This window comes from Mesocricetus auratus, unplaced genomic scaffold, assembly GCF_017639785.1.
Source record: "Mesocricetus auratus isolate SY011 unplaced genomic scaffold, BCM_Maur_2.0 Super-Scaffold_100676, whole genome shotgun sequence".
Taxonomy (NCBI): domain Eukaryota; kingdom Metazoa; phylum Chordata; class Mammalia; order Rodentia; family Cricetidae; genus Mesocricetus; species Mesocricetus auratus.
Genome location: NW_024429266.1, coordinates 70486458 through 70494484, shown reverse-complemented (window position 1 = coordinate 70494484; position 8027 = coordinate 70486458). Strand labels below are relative to the sequence as shown.

Genomic DNA, 8027 nt, shown 5'->3' with positions numbered 1-8027 from the left:
AACGTGATTTAGCAAACTGGATTGCAATCTCTCATTTCATCATTGGCAATGGCATGCCCCACCTCTGCTGGCATTTCTACAGACTCATGACTTCTTTGGCAAAGATAGTTTCTGTCCCACAAATAATGGACCCAGACTCCATATGGGTCATGGCACACACATCAGAAATATATATGTACTACTCTTCCTGAATTTTAATTTATCTGGGCACAAAGTAGTTTTTACTGAGCCTTTAATCTAGATTATTAAGGAGGGTAGGGTAAGGCTAGATAATTAGATGTTAGTAGCTATTACTGAAGTATTTAGGCTAGCCTAGTCTGGAAGAAACTGCCTCACTGAGTCATATGGAGAAAAAGAAAACTTTCTACTTAATGAACCCTGTTAGGGTATGGTACAAAAGGCATATACCATTAACTGCTTCGTGGCCAACTCTAAAAATATGTTTGTGGGATAAAATGAAGAATATGATATACCTGTTTATTATTATTATCATTATTATTTTATTTAACTTAGAAACAAGCTATTTTCACATATCAATCCCAACTCCCTCCCGTCCTCCCCCATCCCCAACAACTCCCAGCCCTCCATCCCATCCCCCCCTCCATGGGAGATCTCCAAAGTCTATCATACCATCCAGGGCAGGGCCTAGGCCCTCCCCCATGTGTCCAGTCTGAGAGATGACTCCCAAAGTCCATTCATATGCCAAGGACAAATACTGATCTACTACCCGAAGTCCCATAGATTGCCGAGGCCTCCTCACTGACACTGGATCAGTCCCATGCTGGCCTCTCAGCCATCAGTCTGGGATCCATGAGACATACATGTTTTTAAAAAGAAATTTCAAGCACTCATTCATTTAGTGTGTGTGTGTGTGTGTGTGTGTGTGTTTGTGTGTGTGTGCGCGCGCGCGTGTGCGCGCGCGAGCAAGCAAGTGTTGTGGCAAGTGAATGGAGGCCAGAGGGCCCAGTTCTCTCTTTCCATTGTGTAGGACCTGGGGATTGAAGTCAGGTCACCAGGATTGGTGGCAAGCACTTTTCTCTAGCTCCATAAATGTAAACATTATTTATTTATTTAGTTTTTCGAGACAGTGTTTCTCTGTGTAACAGCTCTGTAACTATAACTACCTCTGTAACCCAGGCAGGCCTCAAACTCAGAGAGATCTACCTGCCTCTGCCTCCAAGTGCTTGGATTAAGGCACACACCACCACCCAGTATAAACATATTTTTAAAAAAGAGAAAATTATCAGTCATGTGGTAAATGCCTTAAATCCCGGCACTTGGGAGACAGAGGCAGGTGAATCTCTGAGTTTGAGGCCAACCTGGTCTAAAGAGCAAGTTCTGAGACAGTCACTCCAGTTCCAGGGGATCTGACCTCTCTTCTGGCCTCCAAAGGTACTATACATATATAGTGTGCAGACATCCATGTGGGCAAGAGTTAAAAAATTTCTCATGTGTTCCTTGTTCTCATTGCAGCATCTTCCAGCAGAGTGACATGCCATTACTTCTTAGGTAGCTATATAGATATTTTTATTACCACCCACTATATAGAAGAGATTCTTTGGGGGAGTGATGGAAATGATTTTTGTTTGTTTTTTGTTTTTTAAATCAGGGCTTCTCTGTGTAACAGCCCTGGTTGTCCTGGAACTCTCTCTGTGAACGTGCAGGCCATTTTCTCTGCTCTTGACCATGGCGTGAAGTGAATAGCTCTATTAAGTTCCTGTCAATGTCTCTGCAATGGTGAACTATAGCTTAGAATTATGAGCTCAAAGTTGCTTTATGTTAGGATATTTTATCACAACAACAGAAATGAAATTAGGATATTTACTATTGTTTGTTTGTTTGAGAGAATCTCATGTAGCCCAAGCTGGTCTTGAACATACTTTGTAGCCAAGGATTACCATGAATTTCTGACCCAGCTGCCTTCCTTCTCCAAAGTGCTGGGATTACAAGAATATACCATTGCACCTGACCAAAACAAAACAAAATGAAAAAACTCCCAAAAACCAAAAACCTTTGACTTTTTCCAGCAGCTGGGATTAAAGATGTGCACTGCCCCACCCCCCAACTCTACACTATTGAAAATGTAAGATGAAATAAAGCATTTCCTCTCCAAGTTGCTCTTGGTCAAGGTATTTTATTAAGGTAACAGAAACCCTAACTGAGACAGTCCCAATATCCATACGCTCCACATCTGTGGATGCAACCAATCATGACTTTCCTTTTTGTTCATCCCGAAGATCACATGTTAATTTCAAGATCACAATACAAAGTACTCCAATGTTTAAAAGTTTCAGTCTTCAAATGTTCAAGCACTTTAAAAATGTATTCTCTTTAAAACATCCAAAGTCTCTTTCAAAGTTCAAGCCTCTCTAAAATATCTAAAGTCTCTAAAATAGCCATAGTCTAAAACTCTAAATAAGTAAAAACTCTAAATAAGTAAAATACTTTCTTGCTCCAAGAGGGCAGAACCAGCATACAGTCCCGATCAAATCCAAGCAAGAACAGAGTCCAATGCATAAAGAGTTCAGGACTAGACATCTGGGACTCGCTCAAGATCTCCTGGGCTCCACCAAAGGGCGTGGGCCACTTCTCCAGCTCCACCCTCGGCTGCACACATTGCTCATCTCATAGGTTCAAGTCAGCTCCACTCCATAGCTGCTGCTGTTCTTAGTGGTTGTCCCAAGCTACTGGCATCTTCTAAACGCTGGAGTCTCTACCGTAATTGGCTGCACTTTCACCAAACATGACTGAAAATATTCAGTAAAAATTGCCAGGACTGCTATATATAACATTTACCTTGCCCTTGGTTTAAGTACTCTAAGCTGATTTTAAGAATACAGAAGGTTGCATGTGGGCTTTATGTAAACACTATAGTTTATGTGAGGAACTTGAGTATTGGTACTTCAAAACTATTTATCATTATTATTTTGATTTTTTGAGGCAGGGTTTCTCTGTGTAGCTTTGTAGACCAGGCTGACCTCAAACTCACAGAACTCTGCCTGCCTCTGCCTCCTGAGTACCAGGATTAAAGGCGTGCACCACCACCGCCTGGCTAAAACAATTTATTGGTTATTTTGGTTTTTTGAGATAGGGTCTATTATTTAGCTCCTAGACCAGGTTGGCCTTGAACTCACAAAAATCTGCCTACCTCTGTCTCGAAAGTGCTGGAAAGTGCTACCACACACAGTCTGTATGTACTTGCTGGTTTTGTATGACAACTTGACACAAGCTAGTCATCATAGCAAGGGGCCTAAGTTGAGGAAATGCCTCCATGAGATCCAGCTATAAGACATTTTCTCATTTAGTGATCTGTGGGGGAGGACCGAGTCCATGGTGGGTGGTGTCATCCCTGGGCTGCTGGTCCTGGGTTCTATAAGAAGGTGGTTGAGCAGTCGGGCGTTGGTGGCGCACGCCTTTAATCCCAGCACTTGGGAGGCAGAGGCAGGCGGATCTTTGTGAGTTCTTATCTAAGAAAAGCCTATTTCTGCCTGACACTGTGTTTGTTAGAGGCAGGCCTGTAATCAAGTCCAGGTTTGTTCTAGGGATTTAGCAGATGCAATTTTGCTGTATTGGGTCTTTATGCACACCAGTAACGAGGCAGTGGAGGGGCTGGAGAGACACTTGTCAGTTAAGAGCTCATATTGCTGCAGTGTAGGACCTGAGGTCTGTTTCCTAGCACCCGCATCCTTCAGCTCACAACCACCTGTAACTTCAGCTCCATGGGATCCAACAATTCATTTTGACTTCTACAGGCACCTGAACACACACATACACATAAAAAACAAAACAGTATTCGAGAGGCAGAGGCAGAGGCAGGCGGATTTCTGAGTTTGAAGTCAGCCTGGACTACAGAGTGAACTCCAGGACAGCCAGGGCCTCAGAGAAATCCTCTCTTAAGAAAACAACAACAACAAAAAACCAAAAACAAAAAATCCACCAAACAAATCACGAGTTTGTGGTGTCTGTCTGTCCCTTCTCCTGAGTAATGCGGTGAGCATTTGCTGAGTATGCACAAGGCCCTCAGTGTCCCCATTCTGCAAAAAAGCCACTCATATATGTGAATGTTTTCTTTCAATATCCTTGCCCTCTGCAGTGACCTGTCAGTGCCCTCAAGTGTCCAGGTCAATGGCACTGTTCTTGCCTAACTGATAGCGGGAATGCGTGGCTGTCAGGCCTCCCCTCAACCTATCTGTAACACAACCTTGATTATCTCATCAGAAAATGAGATGAGTAATGACTGTCTCAAGTTTACACTGAACTTCATGACACGGATAATTCACAGAAAGCACTCACACAGTACCTGGGATGGGTACAGGCTTCCATACATGCTTTGTATAAACAAAGTATAAATGTAGCTTCCTGGCCTTCTGGGTGAGTCACTTTAAAACAGTTCTTGGGACTAAGGGTCTAGCTCAGTCTTAGAGCACTTGCTTAGCAAGTGTGAGGCCCTGTTCCTCCCTAGTACTGCAAACAATTACTCCCTCACCTTTGTAATTACCTCCAAGTTAAGGTACACTTGGTTTCCCATTTTATTAAAAGTGACTTAAAAACACATCTATTTATTTCATGTGTGTTGTTGAGCTTATGGTCCATAGTGTCTGTGTGGAAGTAAGAGGATAACTTGCAGGAGTGGGTTCTCCCCTGCCATTATGGAATGTGACAGAATTCAGGGAATCAGGCTTATAAACATGTGCCTTTACCCAGAGTCATCTTGAGCCATCTTCTGGCCCCTAAGAGTAGGATCCAAAAGAGAGAACGACATCCATGTTCACAACATTGTGTATAATAGCAAAAGATGGAAGTAGCCCAGGTGGTAAATACATACACTGGCATGGTATTCGCTTTAACGAGGGCACTCTGGACACGCTGCAACATGCACAGACAAATCTATTAGGCTATGTGACAAGACCCAATCACAAAGAACAAGACAAAGTGAATCCACTTTAAGTACTCAGTGCCCGGCTTGTTTTGTGAGACAAAAAAGCTGGAGGCTGGCCATACAACAATGTAACTTCACTCAACTCTACAATAAAACCAGCTACAACGTTTAATTTTGTTGAAAAAACATGTAGAACACTCCTTCCCGTTGTACTTATGGAACTTTACTAGCGTTTTCTCTTTTCTTTCCCTTTCCCGCAGAACTACTCTTCACGTTGTTCGCCCAACACACCACCCACTTCCGCTTGACCCGGCGGTGTTTCTTTTCTAGAATGCGCTTCAATAAACTTGTCTGCATTAAAGATGCTACTTTTTCTATATCCAACCAGGAGTCCCACCCAGCATGCGAATCCTACTCTTTAGAAATAGTCCTTTGCCCTTTCTACACAACAGAGGGTCTGCACTTGGCTTTGTTTTAGCTTGTCTTCCCAGTCCAACTCCCCAGTCCTGAGGACCTGACGGCACTACCGCACGTCTCCCAGTACACACACATTCTTGCCCAGAAAAGTCCCCGTAAACACCTAATCGCGATGGAGGAAGCCAACCGACACTTTTAACAGTGATTTTCACCAGTGTGCAACTCCAACACAAAAGCTTTCAAAGCCAAATTGTGGGGGAACACACGGGCAGAACCCGTGGTTTGCACAGCCCGAACACTTCTACACCTTGAGGACCACGCGGGAGAGCGAGGCAGCACTGCTGCGAAGAAACTTAGGAAAGGAACAGATACTAGCTCGCCGGTACAGCAGAAGCCTCCTACTCGGGGCTTCGTTCGCCAAAGCGCTTACAGCGGTTTAAATGTTGTGCTTCCGGTAGCGGCGTCTGCCCCGCATGCCCAGAAAAGAGGTCTGGAACGCACTGCCAGCTACGGGAAGTCGTGGGGGTCAGTTTCCTTCTCCGCAATCGCCCGATGAATAGCGGGTACCCATAACCCAGACGTAAAAGACTGTTCACTTTAGTATCAGATACGCCGGCGACCAAAGGAAGTTGCGGCAGGAAAACTTGTCCACTCTCTCCTGACTCCTTTCAAGCTCTTTTTTTTTCTTTTTAATATCACATAGCCTTCCCCTAGCCTTGCTCGAGTTTTGCTTCCACTCCCCAAGGGGCCTAAATACCCCCTGGTCACCTTTTTCATTAAACCGCCTTTACGCTACGGGTCGCCATTAGGGTCAATCAACATCCCCCTAGCGGGGCAAAGGAATCTGGCGCGGCCAGTGCACCGGGAGTTACCATAGAGAGGAAGCCACCTCTCTGGGCTGAGTTTGCAGTCTCTATGGTTCAGCTGAGCTGGTGGCGGTAAGGAACACAGTGAGGCCGCACCGCGCAGGCGCAGTTGGCTTCTCACTTTTTTTTTTTAATCCCCGCACCAAGCACTTAACCTCATTGGGGTGGAGGAGAAGGCGGCGGCTGTCCGGTCCGCGGCCCCAACAGTAGTGAATAATAAGAGCTGTAAGTACCGGGTTAAAGACGAAGAATGTTCAGACTGGAGTCCATCCGAGGGCCCTGCTCCTTTTCCGGGCTGCGGCGGGGCAGGGTCCGGGTGGGGACGGTGTCCGACGCTGTCAGCCGCTCTGGGGTGCACTTTGGGGGAGGGGGCGGCCCTAGGATGGGATCGGGGTGAGGACCCAGGATGCGCGGCTGCCAGGTCCAATCCTGATCGCAGGCTGCTTTGCAGAGGGGAGGTGGGGCGGCTGTGGGGTCAAGCCTGGCTTTGTGTGCCTGTCTCTTTCAGACCCCACCCCGGGGCCCCTTCTTGACCCGGAGTCTCCCCTGGCCGGCTTGGGAGACGCCAAAGCAGTCCCGGGTGTCTTTGAAAGAACCCGGTATTGCACAGAGCGGGAAGGGGCTCCAGGAGAAGAAACCCCACTCCAACTAGTCATCGGCGAGTGATGGGTGTGGAGAAAGACTCAGAGGGAAGAAGGGTTGTCGGGGAGGCAGGCCGGGCGGCCGGGGCTCCCAGCCTGGGCCAGACAAAAGCAGAGCAGCCGGGGCCCAGCGGGCTGCAGAAGGTCCCCTTGGTCCCCAGGTGGGCCCCCTCTGCGAGGGTCTTCGCGAAGCTAGGGAGAGCCGACAAGTGCTGAGTTAAGCCTGTGCAGCCTCCTCAACTTGCCTTTGTTGTTCTTTGGTATTGGCAGAGCCGCTCTGACGAAGATGAGTGTGTGATCTTGCAACGTTAGTCTGGTTGGGTACAATGGAGCGGATTGAATCCTGCTTTCCATTTTATAAGCGGCTTGGATGAGTGCGGGGTTTTCCAAAGTCAAACTCATTACATAATATATCTATAGATTTTAAAAATAGTTGTATTTATTTCTTAAATTAAAAGAATGATTAGGTGGAGCCTTAAAGCATGTTGTGTCGCACCCGAGAGGATTTCTGTTAGGGGATTCGTTCATGAAGCGCTGACCTAATGGTGGAACCTGTGAGTTCTTTAAACCTGATACTGTAATTTGTGATGTGGCAATGAGCGCTTTGGATGCTCTAGTCCTTTGGGAGGCTGTGATGCGTGGAGAGTCAGGAGCGATGCAGTTGAGTTGCATGCTACTCCGTCCCTTGCACCAGATTCAGTTGCCACGTGCTAGTATCAATTCTGGCCTTACAAATGATTGTTTTTGCTGTTATTCATGACATTTAAGGAACTCTTATATGAGGGAACCCGAAACAGAGGGGTATGGTTGCTCATCCATGGAGCAAGAATAGTAACATTGATGCAGAGACATCGAGATAGGGAAAATAACACAGAGCCCAGACAACTGAATATTATTTATCTTTTATACTTGCTAAGAAAGATTTAAATTTTAATGAGCTATCTGTTCATTCATCTCTGTAAAGTTGGTTAATTGCATCCTTGTAGCAGTACTCAAATTTTAGTTTTTGTACGTCATTGTTTCATATGGGTAACATGTAACTGCTAGTTTTTATTGTCAACTTGACACAACCTCCTTTCACCGGGCAAGAGGGAACCATGACCCAGGAATTTCTCAGATCAGATTGGCCTATGGCCATGTCTGTAAGAGATTGTTTTGATTGGTGGTTGATGTGGGTGTGCCCAGCACAATTCCTAGGCCAGTAGGTCTGGGCTGTGCAAGAAA

The 8027-nt window shown here is 45.9% G+C and overlaps 1 protein-coding gene across 39 annotated transcripts in view; it reads left to right on the top strand.

The window, feature by feature from the left end:
- Positions 1-6250: 6250 nt before the first annotated feature.
- Positions 6251-8027, top strand: part of Clasp1 (cytoplasmic linker associated protein 1) — a 227789-nt gene continuing 226012 nt past the window's right edge. For 33 of the 39 annotated variants that reach the window (XM_040738743.1, XM_040738742.1, XM_040738752.1 and 30 more), the window contains exon 1: positions 6251-6387. The gene's annotated coding sequence lies outside the window, so the exon portion shown is untranslated. The remainder of the gene's footprint in view (positions 6388-8027) is intronic. The other 6 variants (XM_040738759.1, XM_040738757.1, XM_040738755.1 and 3 more) reach the window with 1 other exon arrangement.